Source organism: Perognathus longimembris, chromosome 1 (genome assembly GCF_023159225.1).
Source record: "Perognathus longimembris pacificus isolate PPM17 chromosome 1, ASM2315922v1, whole genome shotgun sequence".
Lineage (NCBI taxonomy): Eukaryota > Metazoa > Chordata > Mammalia > Rodentia > Heteromyidae > Perognathus > Perognathus longimembris.
The window spans coordinates 87,196,417-87,223,993 of NC_063161.1; the positions used below are offsets into that span (position 1 = coordinate 87,196,417).

The 27,577-nt window shown below is 38.2% G+C and overlaps 1 long non-coding RNA gene across 1 annotated transcript in view; it reads left to right on the top strand.

Annotated features, from left to right (window-relative positions):
- The first annotated feature begins 10,804 nt into the window (after positions 1-10,804).
- LOC125355318 overlaps positions 10,805-27,577 on the top strand; it is a 29,703-nt gene continuing 12,930 nt past the window's right edge. The window contains exons 1-2 of the long non-coding RNA XR_007211641.1: positions 10,805-10,946; positions 13,478-13,593. This is a non-coding gene — a long non-coding RNA (uncharacterized LOC125355318). The remainder of the gene's footprint in view (positions 10,947-13,477; positions 13,594-27,577) is intronic.

Consider the following 27,577-nt stretch of genomic DNA (forward strand, 5'->3'; position numbering starts at 1 on the left):
GCGTCATGTCCCAAATTCAGCAAAGAATATCCCTTTTCACTGAAAAGACTATAGTTAAAGCTTCATACCTTAATTATGAAAGTCATTTTTTCTCTTCTTGCCATCTTATTCTAGTAAATGAAAAAAAAATGTTTTCCTTTCTCCTTTATCCAAGCCTATATTTATTTTACTCTTCTCTCATTACATTAATTTGATTTGGGGAAAAGAACAACAATCATGTTTAAGCTTGGGGTAGGAAACAACACAGCAGGGTTCCATAAATAACGTTTAATTGCCGTAATTACTTATGTTAATTATATATCAACCGATAATTTTTAAGACATATTTATTGAGCACCATCAGCTTTCAGAGGTACCCATCATTTGCCCACTCACTTTTTCAGATTCTCTACCCTTGCTCAGAATAATCAACTATCATTTGACACATGGTATAATAAGTACCTAATGAAATCCCAATTAAAATTATATTGGAGATGCTTAATTTTAGAGATAAATTAGAAATAATTACATGATTCAAGAATCTGCATCAGACAGGAGAGACACAACTATATCTTGACTAACTGGAAAGGACAAGCACAGATGAAGGCTTTTAATGTGCTTTCCAAAACCTGTTACAAAACATTATTATACCTCAGCAGATGGCACCGGGAGATGTCTTCTTATTTTTTTTAAACAGACAGTTTCCTTTCATACACTGACTTGAGTGATTTTAGTTCTCATTATTACTGTCATCTGTTAGAGATGGGGAAAAAAAGGAGCCGTGCGAGCATACTGTTTTCCATAAGACAAGAACATCAGTAGGAAGGCAGCCTCTGAGCACACCAAGTTTAATTTACTGAGCCACAATAAGCAGGCAAAATGCATGGGCTGTCTCTCAGCTGTTCATTTCAAACAACTTATCTTCATTTAGAACTGAGACACTTGCTGCTTACTAAGAGCCACGCTTCTTCCTTCTCTACTCCCTCTATCTCACCCCAACTCATTTCTTCTCTCTTCAGGTTTAATGAATTCTGGAACCAATCGAATGAAGGCTGTTAGCAGACATTAGGCAGGTAAAAACTTTAATGTCTTCTCTTTCAGAGTTCTGAAGTTCAGCTTAAATAGCCTAGATTCATAAATAAGTTTGTATAGAAATATACATTATTCCCTCTGGGGGAATTATAGAGCCTCCAATGGGGAGCAGAAAACCACTCCACGGTCCACACCAAAGCTGTGTTCAGATCTTCTGCTTTCTTCTGCAATATCTTTGTTCAGAGGAAAACAGGTTCATTTCCAACCTCACTTGGGAAAACTATTAACTATCTGATCTATGTAATTTACTGCTTAAAAAAAAGCACACAAGTGTCTAATAGAAAACAGCTGCTCCAAAATCCACCCTTTCTGGCATGAGCAATCCCTAATGTGGGATTTTAATTTTATCTTCTGATTGATAACACCCCATTAGCCATATTCACATTCCTAACAGCAAAATGATGCATGGGAACTATTTTAAGCTCCCTCCCAGATGGATATCATTACACTTGCATGTCCCCCTGAATGGAAAGTTCACAGTCTGGGAGGGTAGAGTAATACACAGGCACTTATTTCCATCTTGGCAAATAAAATAGGAAATGCTGCTCATAGTCTATCTAGAGTGTCCCAAACTATAGCTAAGACACAGAGATCTAACTGGAAAAGATAATAGGCATCCAGTATTATTTTTAAAGACCCATGAACATAATACTAAAAAGTAGTTTACATTACATAAAGACCAGGAAATATTTTCTGTTGCTCTTTTTGACCACCAATATTTATAGGAATGATAGAGGGAAAGCCCTCTTCTCAGTAGTTATTCAAGTACAGCTAGATTCATAGGGAAGATGACAGTTTTGGGAGGCTAGGAATAATCATTATTGAAATAGCTTTTCCCAAGTCACTGGCAGAAATGAAACACAAACTCCTTTACAAGGAGGGAGCGATATTTTGCCATGGCAACCTGGCTACAATAACACTTCAGATGGACAAATGTGAAAGCTTTATCAAGATTCAACTGTGACATATTCAAAGAAAAAGAAATGTTTCATTAGGGTAGTAGCAGCAAGAAGAAGGAAGGTCCACCTCCAGGCTCTTGACATGCTCATCAAACTGGTGATTGTTCCATCATGGTTTCTGGAATAGCTTTAATTATCCATCTAAAGCCTTCTTTCCCAACCACAGACATGACAGAAAGCTACATATCAGTCTTATTGATATCTCAATATTTATTTATCATGGTTTCAAAGTCCATAATCCAAGTACATTGCCTTCTTGGTTTACTATTTACATTGTTATTAGCCTCCACCAGTTGTACAAGGGGAGTTCATTGTGGCATGTTCATATATCCATGTTATCCAAGAGCCTCTCAGGGAAGAATGTTGTATTCAGAAGAGAGGATTACAGGCCATAAAAAGAAGCTGGAGCTAAGAAACTGAGGAAAGGAAAGAGGAACCCAAAATCCAAAGTTGTTGTTTCTCAAACCTCTCTCAAATCACTTTGCTTCTCCAGAGTTAGAACTAGAATCCAGAGCAACATCCATTTGTGGCTCATGTCGTTGAACTTTAACATACTAGGCCCCCTTGCACACATTGCTTTTACTTCCACTTACTCATCACTTCTCCTCTGAGCTTCCTCAGACACACACTTATGTTTCTATGGCAGCTTCCCTCCACTTATCTCATTTAAAGTTTAATGTCTGTCTGCTGGAATTAACTTTGTAGATAACCTTATTGTGGATAATGAACTGAATTCTGCCTGAACATATCCCCACTCAGTTCTTCATTTGGAATGCCCATCTGATCTATATCCTTTAGTTTAAGAAGAAATAAGAACAATTTATTCTAATGTATCCAATGTGAGACAGGCTTACACTACAACTCTAGTTTCATTATTCAACACAAAGGATTTCCACTAAAGATTGAGCTTTTTTTTATAGACCCACACAAGAACATTAGGATTGTTATAAGTAAATAAATAAATAAACTGGAAGCTTTAGTGAAAACATTAAATATAAATTAACTGTCTTTAGAAGAGAGGATTAGCTGAAAAACAGGTATAAAAGTTTTACTAACAAGATACCTGAATGATAAAGGTAAATCTATTCATGAACTCTAACTTTTTAGGGTAGGGGTAGGGGGAAGTAATGTTTAGAAACAGTGTGTTGCTGTCTCTAACACATAGGTTAGCCTCAAATTTATAATCCTCCTGCCTCAGCCTTTCCAGTACTAGGATTATAGGCATGTACCACTATGCCCAGAAATATAAACTACTAATGATTAACCATGTGTTTCATTTCAATATGGACACTTCCCTTCTCTGCACATACAGATAGATCTTATCTACCTGGACAGATCACTCAGTTTTTCTTAGGTCCAGTTTGGGAAGTGTGGTTGTAGGTGCTAGCAGCCAAGAGATAAAAGAGTCGGCAGTTGAACGTCTAAAATCTGAATTCCCTTCATAGCTTTGGAGAATCCTCCATTCTTTTAGTCTTGACATTAGGTCTACTTGATCATTTATATTAACATGGAAAGAGTTAAAGGTGAGCACTGTTAATGTTGCCACAACAATCAGCAGCAATCTGGGCTATCCCAGGCAAACTAGGACAGACAGCTGAATCATAGGAAAGGTGATTCCTACTTCCTACCACAGAAACTGTCCATGGGGAGACAGGGAGACAGTCCCTTATCTTTACTTCTTAATAGCTAGGGCATAGTATGGTATGAATTTAGCCAATAAGCATTCTCTGAGATGTTATGGAAATTATAGTGGCTGGATGTGTACACACACACACACATAGGTAAATGTATAGATATAGATAGATGGATAGATAGATATCTCCACACACACACACACACACACACACACACACACACACACCACTAAAAGACATTATCAATACACACATATACATATATAGATTTATATACATATATATGTGTGTGTATATATATATATATATATATATATGAGATGGGTTGTAGAGGAGAACAAAGGATAAGAGTTTAGTAATGGCATTTATGAGTATCCAGTGGCTATGGGGCCAGCAGAAAAAAATGCCTATCTATACTCCTGTTTTGATATATCTGACTATGATAACTACTCTTAATAAATAATAAACCCAGCCTTCAAGTATTTTACTCCCTATGTGGATTTTCCTGTAATTTACTTTAATCAATGCAATATAGAGAAAAATGGTACTGTGTTAATGCTAAACTTGGAATCTTTTTTAACCGTATTTTTTGTCTTTTTTTTTTCTTTTTTGGTGCTGAGGTTTGAACCCAGGAAGTTGCAACAGTTATGCAAGTGCTTTGTCCCTGAGCTTCATCCCAACATCTAAATTGGAATCTTGAAAAAACCTGTGTTGTTCCAATGGACTGTTTCTTTTTAGTTTCAGAAGTTTTCTAGTCCAAGTTCTTGGGCTTGAACTTGGACTTGGGCTCTGTCCATTTGCTTTTTTCACTCAAGGCTGTTGCTCTTTTAGTTTTTTTTTAATGGTTAATTGGAAATATGTGTTTCATGGACTTTCTTGCCTAGCTGGCTTTGGACTATGATCTCAGCCTCCTGTGTAGCTAGAATTACAATCATGAGCCACCAGCATCCAGCTGTTTCACTGGGTTCTTTTGGGGGCCTTAGTCCACTGTGGAAGAAATCTGGTTAGCCTACTAGAAAGACAACGTGAAGAAGGAGTGTCTGTGTGAAAAAGGAGAATGAGAATGTCCATTTGGAGCTGTCAGGGTATATCAACTATGTGAAGGACCCTTCTAGCACTTAAGTCAAGAACACGTCGATAGGCATATAGGCAACACCACAAACTCTAAGCCTCGTCAACCTTCAGAATTAGAAGAGAAGGTGTTGTTTACAGTCCCTAAGTCTCAAGGTTATCTATTTCATAGTGCTAGAGAAGCAAAACTTGAATTAGTCTATTTGCCAGCCTGTCTTAATTATTTTTATTTCACAAATCTTTTTCTCTATTTTCCCTATTTCAGTTCATTTGTCTTTATAAAAAGCTTCTTTATTGATAACATTCCTAAACATAGTTATTTCTACAATTTTACACTCTAGGGAAATGGACCACCAACATTTTTTTTTAAAGGCTCCAGTAAAAACCTCCCATGCTCTTGGATTGGGAGGATTAATATAGTCAAAATGGCAATATTGCCAAATGCTACATACAAATTCAATGCAATACCTATTAATATCCCAACATCATTTTTAATTAAATAGAGGACACAATCCAGAAATTCATATGGAGCAATAAAGACCCCAAATAGCAAAAACAATCCTAAGCAGAAAGAACAGTAATTACAATACCCAACTTCAAGCTGTATTATAAAACTATAGTAATAAAAACAGCTCGGTATTGGCACTGGAACAGGCCTGAAGACCATTGGCACAGAATTGAAGACCCAGAAATGAACCCACAGAACTATGCCCACTTAATCATTGATAAAGGAGCTAAAAAAATAGGATGGAAGAAAGATAGCCTGTTTAACAAATGGTGCTGGCAACACTGGTTCAACACATGCAACAAACTAAAACTAGTTCCTTATATATCACCCTGCACCAAAATCAATTCCAAATGGATCAAAGACCTTGAAATTAAAACAGACACCCTGAAAACACTAAAAGAAGGAGTAGGAGAAACACTTGGGCTCCTTGGCACAGGATGGTACTTCCTTATCAAAGACCTAGAAATGCTACAAATCAAAGAAAGGATGAACAAATGGGACTGCATCAAACTGCAGAGCTTCTGCAGGGCAAAGAACATAGCTTCCAAGATAAAAACAAAGCCCACAGATTGGGAAAAGATCTTTATCGGCCATACAACGAACAAAGGCCTCATAGCTAAAATATATGCAAAACTAAAAAAATTAAATTCCTCCAAAACAAAACCACGAAGAACCAACAGCCCCCTCAACAAGCGGGCTAAAGACTTAAAAAGAGACTTCTCTGATGAGGAAATGAGAATGGCCAAGAGATGTATGATAAAGTGCTCTACATCACTGGCTATAAAAGAAATGCAAATCAAAACAACATTGAGATTCCATCTCACCCCAGTAAGAATGTCCTATATCAAAAAAGCTAACAATAATAAATGTTGGAGGGGATGTGGCCAAAAGGGAACCCTACTTCATTGTTGGTGGGAATGTAAACTGGTTCAGCCACTCTGGAAAGCGGTATGGAGATTCCTCAGAAGGCTAAACATAGAGCTCCCCTATGACACAGCAGCCCCACTTTTGGGTATCTATCCAAAAGAACACAAACAAGAACACACTAAAGCCACTAGCACAACAATGTTCATCACAGCACAATTTGTCATAGCTAAAATGTAGAACCAACCCAGATGCCCCTCAGTAGACGAATGGATCAGGAAAATGTGGTACATATACACAATGGAATTTTATGCCTCTGTCAGAAAGAATGGCATTGCCCCATTCGTAAGGAAATGGAAGGACTTGGAAAAAGTTATACTAAGTGAAGTAAGCCAGACCCAAAGAAACATGGACTTTATGGTCTCCCTCATAGGGAATAATAATAGGAAATAATTGGCCCAGGTTTAGGCTAGTCACAGCAGAGGATCACAAGAGCCTAATAGCTATGCCCCTATGAATGCATAAGATGATGCTAAGTGAAATGAACTCCATGCCATGAAAATGAGTGGTATATCACTTTTGTAATTACTTTCAACATGCCATGTGAAACCATAGCTTATATTGTTGATGATCCTCTTGTATCCCCTTCCTGTGGTTGTACATGCACTATTACTGTATATTATCTGAGTACATTGGAAACTGTACATACTGCTATTAGAATTAGGAAAGTGAAAGGGAATACCAAAATCAAGAGACACAGGATAAAAAGACAAATGACTACAAAAGCAATACTTGCAAAACTGTTTGGTGTAAACCAACTGAACAACTCATGTGGGGACAGGGAAAAGGGGAGAGGTGAGGGGGGAATGAGCGAGGAGGTAACAAACAGTACAAGAAATGTATCCAGTGCCTAAAGTAGGAAACTGTAACCTCTCTGTACATCACTTTGACAATAAATAAGAAAAAAATGGTTCCCTTAATTATTTGCATGTGATAGGTATACTTTAAGTAAACATTGATTGAGAAAATATGAACTCAACAAAGAGCTATTAGAAATACAGAAATCGCCTTAAATGTATGTGTGTCTTCTTTATAACATTTGAAAACAAAGAATTATACATCAATGTGGGAAGCAAATGATATAGTTAGGACTTTGGACTTTATGACTCTTTAGTCTCTAACTATAGATCCTCAACCTCAGGGTCCACAAAATGATTACCACATCTGGTCACCATTTTGGACAGGTACAGCTCATAGGCAGGTAGAGAAGTTTTACTAACAAAGCTCCTGAATAACAGAAGCAAAGCTATTCATGAATTCTATCTATTAATGATTAACTTTGTTTACCCTCTCCGTGTGGGCACTTCCCTTGCCCATATCCATCCTTTAAATAAGAAGGCATTTACAGACACACCTTTGTGTATTTGGCCAAGAAGCTTCCTACAGAAAAAAACATTAATTCTTATTTATATGAAAGTAGAGTAAGATTTTAAAAAGTAAAGCTAGTTTTAATTTGAGGATTTTGTTTTGCATCCTACAAGACATTCCTGACAAGGAAAATAAAATAATTAGGTTAGAGAGGAGAATGGTTTCCTTCTTGATAATATATCTGATCCAGTCTTCCTTCCCATTAAAATAGAAAAGTGCTACCCAGACAGAGTCAGGAACAATTTCTCCTCACTGTATTTTTAATGTGAATCCAGCAGTTATTTCTAATAGGGTCGTTTTTCAGCTGCACAGGTGTCTCTCAGGAGATAATCCTAGGAATATCTTATACACATTTGTATTTAAAATCAGGCATATAACACTTCAGAGAAGTCTGAGGAGCTCCTGTCTATGACAGACGGATAGTTCAGAGATCAGCCCAAGGGCTGGGAGCTTATAACAGAAGCATCCTAAATGGATATGACATCTTTACAGATTACATTTTGACCTTAATGGTAATATAAAATAATGGAATTAGAGGGAAGTAAGACAACTGGGGAACTTTCATATTTTTCTGGTTTAAAAATGATAAAAATATTTTTTCCTCCTGCAGACTGTAATACTCATGTATTCAACTTTCTCCAGTGTTGTGGTCATTGGCTCTTGGAATTCCTATGAAAATAAAGCAATAAACCAACATCTCTCCCAGGTTGTCTGTCCAGATTCACTGCCACTATTCAATCATCCAATCCAAAAGGGATTCAATCATAATTATCAGTAACCCAAAAGGATACTCTTTTAACAAAATGTCTCATCTTTAGCACAGATCTCTTTTTCCTCCTTAATAATTATAGGTATCTGGGGCTGGGAATGTGGCTCAGTGGTGGAGTATTTACCTAGCATGCATGAGGCCCTGGATTCAATTCCTCAGTACCACATAATTTTTTTTTTAAAAATTATAAGTATCCATCAGAATAGTTTTTTAAAAACCTCATCTTTTGAACAGATCTACTTTTTTGTTTCCATTGTGATCCTGGGTCTGACTAGGAATCATTAGCCATTGAGTGGATATAAGAAATTCAAACATAATATAAAAAATTCTTGAATAATTCAGTTAACAAGCCAGTCAGCCATAAGAGGCAAATGCCCAAGAAATCAGGCTTCATTAGCTAGCTGGTGGTTTCATGTCGAGCTGCCCTAAGAATTTTGAGTACTAAAAAATACCCTATCTACCCAGGCCTGTCTGGCACACCAGGAGCTACTGTAAATGTTAAAACACAAGGGACAGCAAATGCAAAGTGGGATATGGATATCAAGTGCTTACACTGTTATAGACCCCACCCCAGATACAGCTACCTTATTTCATTTTGTCTTCTTAACAAGCCTATTGGTTCTAGAGTTTAAACTCAGGCCCTCAAATTTGTCAGGCTGGCACTCTACCGCTGAGCCACATACCTCCAAACCCTTTTTGGGTTAGTTATTTTTGAGACAGGGTCTCACTTCCTGCCCAGGCATAAGGATAGACTGTGATACACCATTTGGGGGCTTCCTGTTGTAGCTGGGATGAAAATCCACATACCACCACACCCACCTTCATCTGTTGAAGTATCATGGACTTTTCTGTCCAGAGTAACCTAGAACCATGATCCTTCCAATCTCACCTTCCCTTGCAGCTAGAATGATAGGTATGTACTATGGATTGCAAAGGAAGTTTGTGAACTTTTCTAGCCTCAGCTGGCTTCAAATTACAATCTTCCCATTCTCTACTTCCCAGATAGCTAGAATTACAGGTGTGAGACCCTGGCATTCTGCTACAAGTTAGACTTTTGAAACTTTAAGCTATTCAACCTCATATACATCATAAATTGTGCATAGTGAACCTAAGCACAGTTCTGGCTGGCTCTGTACCTTATCCATCATCTCCATGGGAGCACAACCACACAGTTCGCTCTACTCATCCCAGGATACCATATAGCCAGCAAGTAAAAAGTTGAAGGACTAGGCGAGAAGGAAGCACAATCAAGCACTAGCTAGCAAATACGTGCAGAAATAGCCAAGTAATAATATATAAATACATAAAATATAGCAAGAATTTGACAACCTCCAATTAGTCTGCAGGCCAAGCGTACTTCATGCTTACCTTTCATAGTACTTTCATTGTTTTATAACAAGTACTAAACTTCCAGCTTTTGAATTTTCATCCATGTAATAGAACAAATATATCTATATATGTATACATATATACATATATGTATGTATATATGTATACATATATATATGCCTTCCATACATACAGCATAGAGTTGAATACTAGTAGACTTCCAGTTGCTAAGTGCATGCATTGGGTTGATACTTATTCTTTTTTTTTTTTTTTTTTTTTTTGGCAATTCCTGGGCCTTGGACTCAGGGCCTGAGCACTGTTCCTGGCTTCTTTTTGCTCAAGGCTAGCCCTCTGTCACTTGAGCCACAGCACCACTTCTGGCCATTTTCTATACATGTAGTACTGGGGAATCGAACCCTGGGCTTCATGTATACAAGGCAAGCACTCTTGCCACTAGGCCATATTCCCAGCCCCTGATGCTTATTCTTGTCCACACTGGAACTTTCGCCTTAACTGACACAATATCATAACAATTGAGCCTGAAACAATAAGTCCAATATACTTTATCAGACATTTTCAATTTCTACTTACATCAACATTGATAATGGAGCTTCTTCCCTCATTAGCATCTTTAATGCTCTACCCAAGTCTTTAACTCTGACTATTAATCAGTAAATGTAAATGGTATAGCAACAGACTTAGGAACAGATTGTGAGGCATATAACAAAATCCCTAAAACCCTCTTCTGATTTTTTTTTTCATGTGTGAATCTGTTGCATTGGGACCTTTGAATCAGGGTGAGAGGAGATGATCTGTCCTCATTCTGAAGAGACGGAGTACATCTAGGCAGTAATGAGAGCTGTTGATGGAGCCTTTGAGATGCACTGCCGAGTGGAAGGCTGCTCCTTATAGGGGATCTCTTCTTCACTGGTGCATGTCAGGAAACTATTCTGCCTCTAACACACATCTAGATGGGGAACTGAAAACTTCATTCACAAGATCATCTAAGACTTTCAGAACTACTGCTTCCCTGTCTAAATCTCAAACAGAAGAGTTGGAACCAGAAGTGGGTACAGAGGAGCAGCTGTGGGAACCAGATCTCTCGCTAGGTGTCTTTAAATAGTGACTTTCTCAGTAGCATGAAACAGCAATAGAACTAGGAAGAAGGGTTCCAAAATCTGTGTGCAGGGCCTGCAATATCAGCAGTGGATAGGCTGAATAACAGAGAATGCTAACTCTGTCTTACAGGCTTATCATCATAAAGAAGATGTTTTGAGGAAATTAGTGAAATGTACTTCTCATTTTCTGATTCTGGTAAGTTTATGGGGAGGTGTATCCATTATTGGTTGGTACAATATTGTGTTCTAAATATGCCAACGCTGTGTGGCTAGAGATAACATTGCCTAATTATTCGTGTAAGTCTACAAGTTCATGAGTAGTTCCACTGATCCAGGTGGGGTGTGGGTGATCTTGGTTGTTGTCACTCAAGTCTTTATAATTACCTGAGTGTGAGCTAGAGGTTGCCTTGTCTGTACTGACCTTGCCTGAGATGACTTGGCTCTCTTTCATAACACCAAAGGCTATCCAAGTATGTTCTCAAGAGAATGAGCAAAGAAAACAAAAAGCCTTAAGTGCCTATGTCACATTTGCTGAAACAAAACAGAGGCTAAGCTAAATAATTAACATTATGAAACCTACTGTCAAATAAAAAGGAGCTACAAACTCACAGGACAAAGGGTATGGAATGATCATTGCACTCCACTAACCAGAAGTGTCCTTTGAAAACTCAATACAAATTTTTAAAACTAAGAAAAATGAGGGAAGGAGTAGATTGGGAGGGGTGGGTGAGAATGTTGCAAGTGGTGACATTGATCAAGATGCACTGTATTCATAAACCACTTTGTTGAATGGCAATTCCATTATACAACTACTTAAAGATAATAAAAATATTTATTGAAAAAAGAACAAATTCCAAATAGACTCTTTACCACTGATTAATCAGTGGTTCCCTATGACCCCCATCCTCTAGACAAGAATCAGCCTTCATTGGACCATACAGATTGGCTAAATCAATGGGAGCAGCAAAATTGGGTTATTTGATCTTGTTTATATAGATGTATTCTCATTAGATGTTTCCAAGTTGATTGTATCAGGAAAGGTAGAGAGCAGAGAAAGATGTAGCTAATAAATAATTTAATCCACCAATGATCTGGACTGTTAAATGGTTTTAACAATATGCATTTACGAAGGTTCCAGAATTTTAAAAATCACCATTCCAGTCAAGCAAATTGAAGCCAGAGGGGTGGCATAGCAAAATTTCCCATGGTATTTGTGATTACAAATTAGGCTATTAAATGAATAGCTTACTATAATGATCTGAAAGTGGCAAAGTTAACATCCCCTGAGGACTTACAGTTCTACAGTTCTTGACGCTTGTGGGTTTAAATTTGTAACCTTTGGCATTTAATGATTTCTCTCCCCCAAAATAATTGCAATGGAAGGAGAGAGAATAAATGAGCACATCACTTCTTGGAGCTCAGTTTCTTACAGTTGATGTTGTCTGCTTCATTCTAATTTACAATTTCATTCCCTTTTCCCTAAAAGAAGGAAACAGGGGAGACAAATTTCCTTCTCTGCCTCTCTGGCTTTCCAGCCGATGGAGAGGCAGAGAATATTGAGATAGTTCCAGACTCTGGGTTAATATATCAAGAGGACATGTCAGCTCAAAATAGTAAGTTACAGCTTGCTGTTGTTCAAGTTCAGCTGTGAACTATGTAATGTCATCCATCTGAACTAAGCATGCCCAAGTTCCCATATGATGTGGTTTGCATATCTATTCAAAAATATAGTGCATTCTTGACTTGTGGCTTTGTAAGTTGTGATCTTAATTCTCCCTCTTCCACCTCCTCCCTGGCCAAAGAATTAAGGCTAAAGCTTTCAAAACACTCTGTGTGTGTGTGTGTGTGTGTGTGTGTGTGTGTGTGTGTGTGTGTGTGTGTGTGTGTGTCTGAATAGGGCCTCACTCTTGTTCTTGGTATTTTCACTCAAGGCTAGTGCTCTACCACTTGAGCCACACCCCCAGTTCTGGCTTTTTGCTGGTTAATTGGTGGTAAGGGCCTCTCAGACTTGTCTATCAAGACTGGTTTTGAACCATGGTCATCAGATTTCAGCCTGCTGAGTAGCTAGGATTATAGGCATGAGCCATCAATTTCTGGCTAAAACACACTTTAAAGGTATTTCCACTCCAAAGCTCCTAATTGTCCTTCCTGAACTACATCAAATAGAATATTACAGAGGAAAATGGAAATAACACTGCTTCTCAACAATCTTTATTTTTCCAGAATCCAAACTTCTCTCAATTTTGGTTGTTCAACCAAGATACAGAGATTTTGAGTAACATAGAAGGAAAAAGTCTATAAAAGCTGATTTTTAACTCAAAGTTATATTTTCTTCAGAACATCTGTACAAACTAGATTATTTTCTCACTCCTACAGATAGAAATGTGTTTTAAAACAGACTTTTCCTTGAGGAGCTCATTGTCAAGTGACAATTCTGAGTTTTTTATTTTGTTTTGTTTTTTGCCAGTCCTGGCCCTTGAACTCAGGGCCTGAGCACTGTTCCTGGCTTCCTTTTGCTCAAGGCTAGCACTCTGCCACTTGAGCCACAGCACCACTTCTGGCCATTTTTTATATATGTGGTGCTGGGGAATCGAACCCAGGGCTTCATGTATGCAAGGCAAGCACTCTTGCCACTAGGCCATATTCCCAGCCCCCAATTCTGAGTTTTTACAAAGCAACTAAGATATCACTCTGGGTGTTACTAATGGGCACCTTGTGACTCAACAGGAAAGAGAGAAGCCAGTCTTGGGAAAGATGAAAGACCAAGGAAGGTTCACCATCCATGCTACGGCTCCTGGAGATCAGGATTTGCAGGCCAAGCAGCCTAGCACCTGGTAACCCAGGTACGTAACTTGGGGGAATAAAAGCTATGCAACCTAAGACACCTACTTCAACTCTCAACATTTTATTACAGGTAAAATGGGAATAATGGGAGACCCAAACTTCAGAAATTCATAAGCACTACATGACTAAATCTATATGATGTGCCCTCCACAGTCTCTCATATTTATAGTGATCATTACTGAAACATTGAGTTTTATTACTGAGTTGTTCTTGCTGAAATATATTGTTGCTTATTTCTGGTAGATATTGCATTAGCATGTTGCGAGTAATATCTCTTTTTAAAATATTGGTATTGTAAATAAAGGTGATGTATAGACGCAGTAATATCTCTTTTAATTCTCACCATTTAGCAGGAGATCCTAGTTCAAGAGAGAGCCAAATTATCTAGAGTATTCTGCTTAATAAATAAGGGGGCCTAGGGAAGAAACTCAGAGTTGAATCTAGCATGTGGCAATCCTAAATTTGATTCCTTGCACTGAAAAAGGGAAAAAGTAAGTAAGAAAAGAGGAAGTGGACACATGGTACCTGCGGTGGTGGGACGACTGCTGAAACACAGGAGTTTCAAATCAGCTTAGGCAACGTTATGAGACCCTGCTTCAAAGACAAGAGAAAGAGAAGGAAGAAGCAGAAGAGAAGGAGAAGGGTCTAAGACATTTCAAAGACATTTTATTTTTACAAAAACAAGGGAATGTCTATCTGCTTGGGAAATTTTTATAATAAATCCCACTTACATGTAAGTTTTATTCTAGATAATGATAGGCAGAATTTTAACAACCAAATTATAGGATTGCAATTTTTACCACAATCTTCTAGTGTTGTTCCTTCATTTTTCAGAAGAGAATGAGAGAGCGAGAGAGAGACAGACAGGCAGACAGACAGACAGACAGACAGACAGACAGACAGACAGACAGAAAGGGGGAGGAAGGAAGTAAGAAGGAGAGGAAGAGGGAAAGTAACTTGCCCAAATGAACAGAACATAAAATGCTAGAACTAGAGGCTGGCATATGATGTTTTGACATTCCACCATGAGGAGCTTCAAACTTATCCAGTGAGCTAGCTTTTCACTGTACATCTCATGAGCTTAAAAATAAAAAACTCACAAACATGATTTGTTTTATTACATGCATCTACTACTATCATTAGCTAATATCTCAAGACACTGATTATACTGTAGGGGAGATTCCTTGTTAACAATTAAAATAATTATCTTTTTTTGGCTGATTGTGTCAGATTTAATTAGGTTGTGATTGTTTTAGCCATATAATATGGCTGATAAAGAGCTCATTCAAGAGAGGAGAAGGCAAAGTTCCAGCTCTGCCATTGTCTTATTATTATCTAAGTTACTTACTCATTTTTGGAGCTTGTTTAGTTATGATTATACAACATAATCTATCAACCCAGTTAAGCTGGTCACAAGGGCATTGCTCTCTACTGCCAATGCATTAGGGAATTCTGTCTCTTTTGCTTGGCTACCTCAACTTCAGATACAAATTAGAGGTATCATTAACACTCCCTATATTAAATAATAATGCCTGTTGACTTCTCAACTATTAGCACTGTGTGTGTGTCATAGACAGAAACACACCACACACACACACACACACACACACACACACACAGATTGGAACAAGGACAGTAACAGAGACTGAAACCTACAGACAGAGAGAGAATACAGCTTGACCTATCTTCCCTTTGGAAATCCATTTGGTGATCTTGTGCATTTCTTAGAGCAGGCTGCCATAGGCAATACATGCCACACCATGGAAGGCTTTATGATTCAAAGCACAATGACCAGGAAGGACTCCTAGTACTGGAGGCAGGAAGACCAGCTAAGTAGTTTCACAAACAACAAAGTGAAAGGATTGAACTAAGGATGAATAAGATAGTAAGGGGGGAAGGGGAGAAAAAAGAGGGAAGTTGGCAGGTCCCATGGGCTTGGATGTGAAAAAGAAGGGTAGAATCGAGTGTAACTCCAAATTTCTTTCCACACTAGTTATCAAATAAACTGTGACAGCAATCCTGGCAATGGTATCTATAATGTTAATACAGCAGCCTTCAAAGCTTTCAAAGCTTTTATAATCATTCTTTGTTTTTCAGAATTCACCCATTTATTAGCTCCAATAATAAAGTAAATGCTAACCCAGAGAAACGTATTCCTTACATTTACATGAGAAGCAGACCAAAACCTCCTCTCCTCCTCTTTGTACCATCAATCAGAACAAACTCACTCTTTCCACCACCACTCTCCACCCGTTAGAGGGATTTAAACCATAAGACACAATCAAATGAGCAGATGAGTGTCTCAACCAGTATCAGTTTCTTAACTTCCACAGACACAACCAGCCTTAGCAATGCATTATGCATTTTTTGTATTACATATGTCAGCCTAGTTTGTTAGAACTCAGATTTCTTTAGCACTTAAACTTCTGTCGTCCCAATAATGTTATTTATCCTTAGCAATGACTCTATGCTATGTCACAAACACAGGGCATGATACACACAGTTCCAGAAAGAAAGTGGCAGACAAATATCTTTTTCTACTCTGTGGGCAATTGTCTATTTCTCCTTTGTTTCCTTACTTTCCTCTGTGTGACACACACATAAACATGTAGTTGTGCTGAATTTTAGTAATTTTTAGTGCTGATACTAAACCCTATATACTTAGGGTGTGTGTGTGTGTGTGTGTGTGTGTGTGTGTGTGTGTGTGTGTGTGTGTTGGTTCTGAGGCTTGAACTCAGTACTTTGGTACTATCCCTGAGCTGTTTTGCTGAAAGCCAGAACTCTGCCACTTGAGCTACAGCTCTACTTCTGGCTTTTTGGTGGCTAATTGGAGATAAGAGTCGCATGGACTTTCCTGCCTTGGCTGAATTTGAACCATGATCCTCAAGTCTCAGCCTCCTGGGTTGCTAGGATTATAGGTGTGAGCCACTGGCACCCTCAGTTTTGCTATCCCAAAATGAGATGAGAATGAAGAAGCAATATTTTTTCTTAAGTTCTATTAAGTTATAATATATTACATATACTGTTTCTACTTTCTAGAAAGAAAATTATTCTGTTTATTGCTAACTGGAAAAATGTGACACCTTTCCATATAAGACAGGCATAAAACTACTAAGAAAATTGACATACCTCCAGATAGAAGCTCCTTGACAAATGGAAATAATTTTCAACCTCTCTCACAATTGTGAAACCACATAAATTACTTTCATTGTCTTATAAGCATTGGGAAGTAGTCTTTTTATTCTCTTTATCTTGATCTACAAAGTCAGGTGACCTATCCTAATTGGTAAGACAGTACAAATTCAATGTTTATGAGCACAGAGTTAATTGGTTAAAACATATATATGCCTATGGTACCCTGTTTTCTATGTCTCAGTTCACTAGCAGGGGTAGTAGGCTATGCTGAAGTTTTCTACACAGGCTGAATTAGAAATCTAGCATTAAAACCAAAGTATCAGGAAGCCCATGTCAGCCCCATGGACAGTAAAGAAGGATGCTACTAGGGTATTAACATCATCCTGAATCCTCAATAGTAAGTTCAGTAAAATAGAAGAACATAGGGATGAGATTATCAGGAATACAATGACAACACTTTAGTCCATTATCAATGCTTTTGAAACTTTAGAGAAGATTAAAATCACTTGGAGCCAGGCACTTGTGGCAACCCTTATAATCCTCGCTATTCAGGATGCTGAGATTTAAGGGCCTCGAAGCCAGATTAGGCAGGAATGTACATGAGATTCATCTCCAATTAACCACCAAGAAGATAGAAGAGAGCTGTGGTGCAGGTTGTAGAGTGCTCACCATGAGCAAAACAAGTTCAAGGATAGCATTCAGACCCTGAGTTTAAGCCCCAGGACTAGCATACATGCATGTTCTTGTGCACACATGCATGCGTGCACACATACACACACACACACACACACACACACACACACACACACACACACACGCCCTACCTGGAAAGCTGTTCTTTAATACGGATTCCTAGAATCTATTCCTAGAGTTTCTGATTAACTCTGATATAGGGCTCAAGAATTTGCTCCACGTTCTCAAGTGCTGCTGATTCTGCCAGCCCTAGATTAACAATTTGAGCAGCACTGTTCTGTGCAATCAGAAATACCTAAGAAGTTGGAAAAGTGAGTCACAACGAAGAGAGACTACAATTTTCCATTGCCTGAGAGAGAAGGCATCAAATGCAGGAATCTTCCTTCTGAGACTGACTAGTGCAGCAACACATGGGAGGTGATGCACAGCCTCTTACATTTCCAAAAGAGGGTGGTATATAAAAGGTCGTTTCAAAGTCCCAACTCCGCAGCCCTCTTTGTATCCACCTACTTTATCAAGTTACTCAGCAAATTCTCCTGCTGAAAGCTTGAAGTGCATCTTCTTTGTCATTGGGACTCATGGTAAAACTTTCTTTGGCTAAAAGAAGGTTAACAAGTACATTGTGACCAAAGATTTGTGGAGGCGGGGGGGGGGGGGGGGGAGGAGAACCCATTCATGACTGGCCACCTCTACTAATATACAATAGCAGACCCTGCTGACCAGCTGGCTACCACCAGCTGATATAGGCTACTGGCATAAACCAGCCAGTGCTCCTCAGACTGCCAGACACAACCACCCAGCAACAGAGCCATTGGGCTATGCTTTGTTTTTTCCAAGTCAAATTTCAATTGACCTGTGGATCTCTAAGGAGAAAAAAAAAATGCTTGTAGTTTAAGGCACCAAGTTTGACAAGGTTTGATGCAGCATATTTTGTGACAACAGAAATCTCATGTGACATCCATGTGTTCAGTTTGGAGAATTGCAGAAAACATCTACAACAAACTGTGAATTAGCTCCAGAGTTGCTAGGTTTTTTCTTTCTTCTTTTCCTTTCTTTCTTTTTTCTTGTGGTAGTTTCATATCACCTACTTCTGTGAATTTTAATTTAAAAAGCCAAGAATCAAAAAAATGAGTCTTCTATCTATGGCATCACAGTATCAACAACAGATTGGAACCAGGTTTCCAACTTCTAGGCCTAAGCTTCTCTTCACACTTTGTGGCTTCTCCTTTGCAGTCTGAAAGAACACTGCCAAGTTAGCCATGCCAAGCTTCTCTACTTTTCTTCTTCCCCTCAAGCCTATGAAGGAGTCATTGAATATGAGGACCATGAAGCTCTGGGACCCATGTTTTTATACACAGAGCTTATAATAACTTTCACCAACAAGAACAACCATAATTTCTCACAAAGAAAACAAATTATATCATCATACAAATTACAGTATCAAGTGAATTGAATCTGCATATAAGGCAGTATGTTTTTATAATTTCTCTTTTATTCATCCATTCTGCTTTTCCTTATGCATTTTCTAAATTATCTTACTTTCATTGGTGGCTGTCAGTGGCTCACAGACAATCCTAGCAACTCAGGAAGCTAAGATCTGAGAATTGTGGTTCTAAGCCATCACAGGCAGAAAATTCTGTGAGACCTTATCTCCAATTAACTATAGTGGGGGGAAAAATGAGAATGGGAGGCCCAGTAATAGCAAATAAAAAGAAAAACTACATTACTTCTATAAAATAACTTAAAAGGTAAGTAGATGCAAAATATAGTTGACCATAGAAAATATAGAAAGACCATAGTGACAATCTGACAATGAGATACTAATTATAGCTGTTATTTTTATTTTAAATAATTTACTTTACAATCATCATTAGATATATCATTTTATATAAAATAAGCCTTCCTCTTCCCTTCATATACATTATATAAAAACTTTTCTTTACTTCATATATATGCAATTTCTAAATTAAGCAATGCCTAAGGTTACAAAGAGTAAATGGCAGAAAATTCAAACCTAACTCTTGTCCTCTGGAACTACCTGGCCATGACTGCCCAAGGATGATTTTGTGTGGTTTGGGCAAGAATGCTTTGTCTCTCTGGAACAGTTTCTTAGCCTATAAGCTCAGGACAATAACAACTCCCAGCTCAGAAGATTCTTGAAAGGGCCTTCTATGAAGGGCTATTAAACTACCAAGTGTTAGCACATCTAGAGTTATGGGGTCTATTAGTCCTGCAGTGCAGGGCAGGCAGAGAGAATCCATGCCCTTGGAGACTGACTAGTGCAGACTACAGAGCTGTTGAAAGGAAGACGAGCTTCCAAAGCTGAACCCTGGCATCCCAGTGTGTTTTCATGAAATGTTCAAAAACTAGGAGGGAATTTAGTGACCACAACCTGACTCCACCTTCTTCTCCTCCCAGACTTCACCCAGGAAGGCCTCAGAGGCCTTGGAACTTCAGTGCTTTACATCAGACCAACACATGAATTAATAACAGAACAGGAGGTCGCATCCCCACACTTTCAGATGCTTCTGAGCTTTCCATGACACACAGTCACCAATATTGTTCACCGACCAGTCAGCAATAACTCAGACCATACTCTGTCCTACTCCAATGCCATGGGAAAACCACTAACACAGGAAGAAACAGAGCAACAAACAAAGAATTCAGTCTTTCAGCTAGCACTTCTACATTGAATATGCTTAAAAGAATAGACTTTGAAGAGAAATTAGTTTTTCTTTCTCTTTAAATAGTGTCAGTAGAGAAGATGGTGTTTGGTTTTAATGCAGTGTATGAATAGGATTCTTTCCAACACCTTTTTTCTCAATCAGTAATACTTCTGATGATTTTCAATCCACCCTCACCGTTTTACTAGAGAATCATGAAGAGGAAAACATGGAAAGTCCCAGACAATTGCCATTTTCTAATGCTTGGAGGCAATCTCAGCCAAGTTACCCAGCCCCACCTGCCTCCAGAGGGTTGTGAACAGCCCTAACATCCAGTTCAATTTATACTTTGCCAAAGAGCTTTGGCACATCTGTGCTGAGAATGGAATCCAAGAATTTCAGACAATATGCTCTCTTGAGCTCCATCGTATCCCACATTTTATTTTATTTATAAATGGACAAGCGATTTTATGGCTGCAGTGTTAAATTCAAAGAAGGGGCTGTGCACTTGGCATTTCCAGGGGGTCAAGGCAGCAGCACACCACAACAAACAATAACGCAGACAAGAAAGAAAGGGTCAGGGTTGTAGAGAGGTTTGGGGATTTTTTTTCCTTATTATATACAGGATTAATAATAAACTCAGTGGGGCCTTCTCATAATGTATACCCCGTTCAAAGTCAGCATGACCCTGTAATAATCTGTGCACCCTCCACCATGGGAAGAAAAAGACCATAACAATAGATTCAAATCAGAAAGTTTAATGTAGGAAGGGTTGCTAAGCTTAAAAATAATGTTTACCTATTTTTTGTTGTTAAGGATTCCCTGTGCCACCCCACCCCCCATCGGGCCTCTAGTTTGTTCTCTTGAAATCTACTCAATGTTAGATTTGTTCAGATTTATCAGTGGAATATTAGAAGATTCAATAATACCTAAAAGCTCTATTAAATAAAATGTCCTCTCACCGTTAACGCGACTGTAAAGAAACATCACTCCTTGTTGCTACATTAATCTTCTCAATGCAGCTTCACAAAGGGGATAACAATGTCTTTAGTAGACTAGCTTTTGGTTTATGAGCCTTCAAACTGTGTGAATAAAGAATAAAAACTCTGTATTCCACCCCCCCCCGCCCCATCAAACTTCTCTTGTTATCAGCATCCAGCACCAGAGAGGTGTATTTCTTATCACTGATAAACTTAGAGGTAATAATCAGTACTCTAATTGTGTAGGTTTGGGGAAATATATGTCATGCTCTTGTGCATTTGAGGTTTCTTCATTGCTTTTCATAATCTGATGGCTTCCATTCCTTTTTCCTTCCTTCCTTCCTTCCTTCCTTCCTTCCTTCTTTCCATCTGTCCTTCCTTCCTTCCTTCCTTTCTTTCTCCATCCCTCCCTTCTTTTCTCTTTTTTCCTTCTTCTCTTCCTCCAGCCCATCCTTCCTTCCTTCCTCCCCCACTTCTCTTTCTCATGCCAGGAATTGAACCCAGATCCTCACACACATTAATCAAGCACTCTACCACTGACCACCATCCCCAGCCTTAACAGCTCATTTATTCTAATGCTGAATAATATTCCATTGTCCGGATGTTCCAAATTATTTCTCCATTCAGCTACTGCCTTCATATTTAGTTGCTTACAAGTTTGGGCAATTATGAACAAAGTTTCTCTGAACCTCTGACTGCAGGTTGTTGTGGGGACACAGTTTCCATTTTATTTGATAAACACTAAGGAGTACAATTGCCGGATCCCATGATAAAAGCTTGCTTAGTTTTCTAAAGGGACTGAGACATTTTGCATCTCCTCCAGCAATAAATGAGTTTCTGTTCTACATTTTCACCAGCATTTGGCTGTGTCTGTGTTTTAGGTCTTCATTACTATAATACTTACATGGCTGTATGCTACTGTTTTAATTTATAGTTCTTTAATGGCATATACTATGGAGCATCTTTATATATATATATATATTCTATTCGTGTGTTTTTAAAGTAATATGTCTGTTTAGATGTCTTGCTCATTTTTTAATGAGATTTATTCATTTTCTTATTACTGAGTATTAGGAATTATCTGTTTTTTCTTTTTGCAAATACTCTGTTTTAGTGTGTATTTGTACTTCTCATTCTGTTGTATTTTTTTCAATTTGAAAGTCTGTTTTTTTCTTTATATTAACGTATTATATAACAAAACAGTTGCAGACAAGATGCTTGTTTTTCTTAACCTTGGTTTACCTAGCCATAAAATGGAACCAATAATAATAATTACCTTAAAGGGCTTCTGAAAAATAAAATAATTCTTCACATAAATGTTGCCTGATTATTGGAGAAGCAAAAGCAATCACAGTAGTTGTTCCTTGCAGTTAAGGAAAGTGGAAGGAAAAAAACAATTAGGGGAAATCTATCCTACCTAGTGCCATGAAATAAAATTTCCCTTCTAGTGCTTCCTCCCACAGTACCACCAGTTCTATGGGGACAGAAACTGTGTCTTTGTAGGACTGTGTTGCTGGAGTTAAGTATAACGTCTTGTTGGGAAGTATGTGAGAAGTCTTAGTATGTGAGAAGTCTTCAAAAATTCATCGGACTTAGGCTCATTTGTCCGTACAACAGACAGTTGTAGATGAAAACTTCGCCATTCATTCATTCATTCATTCATTCACTGAGGGAATCTATCACAGATTGCATAAAGGACATATTGTTAAAGCCATTAATTCTCTGAGGTTCCCAAACATTGCAAGTAAGTTACTGACCCTACATTTTTAAAAAAAGAACTTCATAACCTGGACTAATATTTAGGTTAGCCATAATTTGAAAGGGCAAGCCTGTTTCTGCACACAGATGAAGTTAGAATACTCTACTGTGATCTGCTCATGCTAAGCCACTGTCTGCACACATCACACTCCTGCTCCCTCTGCTAGCAGGGTCTGTTCCTTCAAGAACTACAACTTGTGTAGATTAGAACAGATTGGGGAATCACAGAAGCTTGGAATCTCAACTGAGGAGAGAGCCAGTGGAAAGAACTGTCCACTCTGGGATGGCTTCCTAGACCTGCCAAAAGTTGATTGCCACTGGGGAAAAATATTTGGTTGCTCCTCCCAGAAAGAGCTGACCAGCTAAGGATCTTCACACAAGATTCAAGTTAATACATAACATAATGAAACTAGACCATTTTCAGGGCACTGACCCCCTCTCACCCCACCCCCTTCCTCCACACACATACATATGACTCTAAGGTCTACAAGCAATTGGGAAGAGCAATTGTCTCTAAATCTGTAACAACAGAACAAGCAAGTCTGGGTCTTTAACTTCACTTTTTCAATCAATGTCCACCAGCAGCAGCTAGGTCCTATCTTTCTATTGCAGTTATTAAGTGCAAGCACTTATTAGATGTTGTTGTAATTCAACTTTAAAACCAAACTTTTAGTTTTCTTTTTTGAGGTTTCTGGATCGGTGTCCTTTAGATGTTTTCAGCTGGGTGCATTCTGTTAAAATAAACAACAACAAAAAGTGACCACCAGTGCAAGGTCTGATAATTCCAGCTGTTGGGGAGGCAGAGGTTGAGACCATCACAGTTCAAGACCAGCCAGGGGAAAAAAAAAGTAAGCAAGATCCCATCACAAGTAAGTCAAGCATTCTACTCAGGGGTCAGAGGTAAGAGGATCACAATCTGAGGCTGGCTCCCTGGGGAAAATGTGAGGCTCAGGATAAATTGGGGATATGGTTCAAGTAGTAAGAGCACTTGTATAGCAAGCATGAGGCTTTTATTTCTAACCCCAGTACTGATAAACAAAAAGGTGGAGATTATAACTATCTCACAGGTCATGAATTCTGATATGAGAAGCTAAACCATTTTGAAATGAGTTAGAGGCTAAGTAAGTAAATTGTTATTATAATTGTTATATAATTGTTAGTCACACTTCTGATTTTAGATTTTGGTACTAATTAAAACAGCTTCATCATGGTCATAGGTTAGCTTTTTAATAATGTTTTAAATGTGGCATTTAAAATATGTAAGAGGCTGAGATCAGGAGATCCAGAGATCAAGACAAGCCTGAGGGCTGGGGATATGGCCTAGTGGCAAGAGTGCCTGCCTCGGATACACGAGGCCCTAGGTTCGATTCCCCAGCACCACATATGCAGAAAACGGCCAGAAGCGGTGCTGTGGCTCAAGCGGCAGAGTGCTAGCCTTGAGCCGGAAGAAGCCAGGGACAGTGCTCAGGCCCTGAGTCCAAGGCCCAGGACTGGCAAAAAAAAAAAAAAAAAAAAAAAGACAAGCCAGGGCAAAAAAAAAAAAAAAAGCAAGCCCCCATCTCAAACAATAAAAAGCTGGGTGTGGTAACAATACATCTCATCCCAGATACATAGAAAGTGTAAATAGTATTTCAGTCTACACTAGTCTAGGCAAAAAATGAGCCCCTAGTTGAAAAAAAGCTAGAGGTGTGGCTCACGTGGTAAAGAACCTACCTAGCAAGCACACAGCCCTGAGTTCAAACCTCAAAATATTTTAAACAAGTTTCATTTATATCTTAGCATTCTAAAAAGGATTTGATATTTAGTAAATGATTTGTGCTAACAAAAATATTAAATCTATGAGGTGACAAAGCAATAACAGACTGAAACCAAATCTTATGCCTGACATTTACTATCTGTGATTAGACAAATTCTTTCATCTTTTTAAATGTCTCTTTTATTATCAGCTACCAGCAAATATAATGACCTTCCTATGTTGACATTTTAGTGACTGGACATGCAACCTTGTTATTAATGCTGTTTGGTAAATACGGAAAACAATACAAATACCATGAATCTTGCTTGCTATAACTACTCTAGCAAGCCTCTTTTCCCTGCCCTCTGGGACCTCTCAAAATCTAAAATAATGCCCAATAAGGAAGACAACTCAGAGGAGCTACAGAATTTTTCGCAGCAACCTTCAATGCCTACAAAATTCTAAAGCAATCTGTGACCTGAGATAAAGTGAGAGAGCTAAAAAAGGTATGAAGATATGCTAAGGCATGTTAAATATAGATAAAGCTACTGGGAAATACGGTGGCCACTAGGTATAGGCAGCTATTTGCCTTTTGAAGCATGGTTAAGCTTCAGTGTCTTGGTCATGCTAGCCATATTTTTTTTGTGCAACAGACACCCATGTCCACTGATTACAGCATTAGACTGCACCAGGACTGTCATCACAGAAGGTTCTATGGGGCGGTGTTGGGGTAAAACATGAGAGAGCTCAGGTATTTACATTTTCAGAGCCTTTATTCAGTCAACAAAGAGATGAATCAAAAGAAGGAACTCAAAAGAAAGGATTTTAGAAATTAAACAACAGAATTCAAATGTAACTTGACAGTATTGAAATAATAATAACAATAAGAAGCAAAGAAAAAGAGGTGCAGAAGCACTGAGAGAATCTAATTGTCTTACCCTTCAAGGCAGAGTCAAAGTTGAAAGACAGAGACAAAAGAAGACTATTCTCTTACACTACATATTGCTTTGATGAGAAATGTTAAAGGCACTGAGTAAGACCCACATTTTCAAGGAGAGTATTAGAAGATCTCAGAAGCCACCTCCATTTCATTTTATTTGCCTTTCTTGCTGAAACATGATGCCACTATGTCTAAAATTACTCACAATAAATGTTAATAGCAGTTATTTTGGAATGTGGAATTTAGAAGGTTTTTTTTTTTGCTTTCTTTTTGTAGTTTTGAGTTCTGATTGGCATTTTTATAATGAGCACTTATTTTTGCAGAAACAAATTATTCCTTAAAAGAATGAGTAGAAATATAAAAAAATTAGATACATTAATAAGTAAGAGTACAAAATTAGAATCAATGTATGGTAATAGGAAAAATAATATATGATTCTGGATACGAATTAGAAGGTAACATTTCAAAGATGAAGTGAAATGTATTGGTACTGAAGTTTTCCTTCATAGTCTGGGTGTATTTTCAACAATATAATTGCAATTATTTTGAGTTGCTTTATACAGAGCTTCACTGCAATCAATCATTCATGTTCTACCTGACTTTGAGAATGGAACTACCCAGCCTCTCATTACAGGTAGTCACCTCAGCATTTGAAAGACCCTGTCTAATTTGAAGGAATAGAATTTTGCTTTTACCTTGAGGATTATGTGGCCTGATCCTGAGGTGTGGTGGCTTCTGAAATGGATAGCTCTCTGTAAAAGGGAATCCTCAGCATCCTCCTTGTGTTAGATGGAGATAGGAACCTGATGTGATGAACAAGAGGAAATCTTAGAGGAGCTGCTCACAGAACAACACCTGGCAGGTCGCTGACATTTTCAACCATTTCAGAGCCCTCACAACTGAGAGCACAGGATGATTTTAACATCGGAAAGCAATTACTATATTTCTAAAGATTATACACACACACACACACACACACACACACACACACACACAGTTATGGTTTGAATATGGTTTATCCCTCCCTCCCCAACACTCATATATTGAAGGCTTAGTTCCCATCCAGTGGCACTATTGAGAGATGTCTGGATTATGAAGAGACTGTAATTTTATCAATGAGCTATAACATTGGTTAATTCGCATTGAATTAAGGGGTAGAGGCCTGGTGGGAGGAATTAGGATACTATTGAGAGTATATCTTGCCCTGGCCCCTTCCTGTCTTTTTCTGCTTCCAGGCCACCATGAAGTGAAAAAATCCTTCCACCATGAAATCCTACCTCAACACAAGCTACTTCAATGAGGCCAGTAAGCCTGGACTGAAACTTCTGAGACCAAAAGCCATAAAAATCTTTTCTCCTTCATATTGTTCTTCATAGTTATTTTGCCACAATGGCCAAAAAGAAAAAAAAAAAGGCAAATGAATACATACATATAGTTTATCTGAGTGATGTTTTAAATGAAGTTTTGTTCATATTCTTTTGCCCTTTACTTTCTTTAGATGTTATGGGCATCTGTTACATAGTTTTAATATGATCCCCTATTAATTTCCCCCCTCCATGTCTTTGCTTCTGCTATTTCCTAAGCCTGGAGTCATTTGCAAGCATCCTCCTTTTTAACATCCACAAACCCAGCTAAAGTCCCAAGTAAGTGTTATTTCACAGAAGAAAATTTCTTTATCCAAGCTAGAAATAATTTCACATATGCACACCCCCCCCAGCCTCCTTTGTCCAGTATCTTACAATTCTTCTATCCCTAGCAATCTAATTTTGACTATTGAGTTCATTTCTGCCTCATCTATCCAGGACCTAGGACTTAAACTTGGAGACACTGTATAGGAGGAATAAGACAGTTACAAAATACCTTCTGAGGACTATATTAGCTTTGTAAGATGTTTCTCAACAAATATATGACTCATGTTCAAATAAACTATTCATAAATGAACATAAAATGCATAATTAACATTAAAATTACCAAGAAGTCTATTAATAAAGAACTTATTTTATTCCATTCAACCTCACATTGATGACAGGATCCTGATTTTTATTTCTCTTTCAAGTCTTTTTTAGAAGGCTTATACCA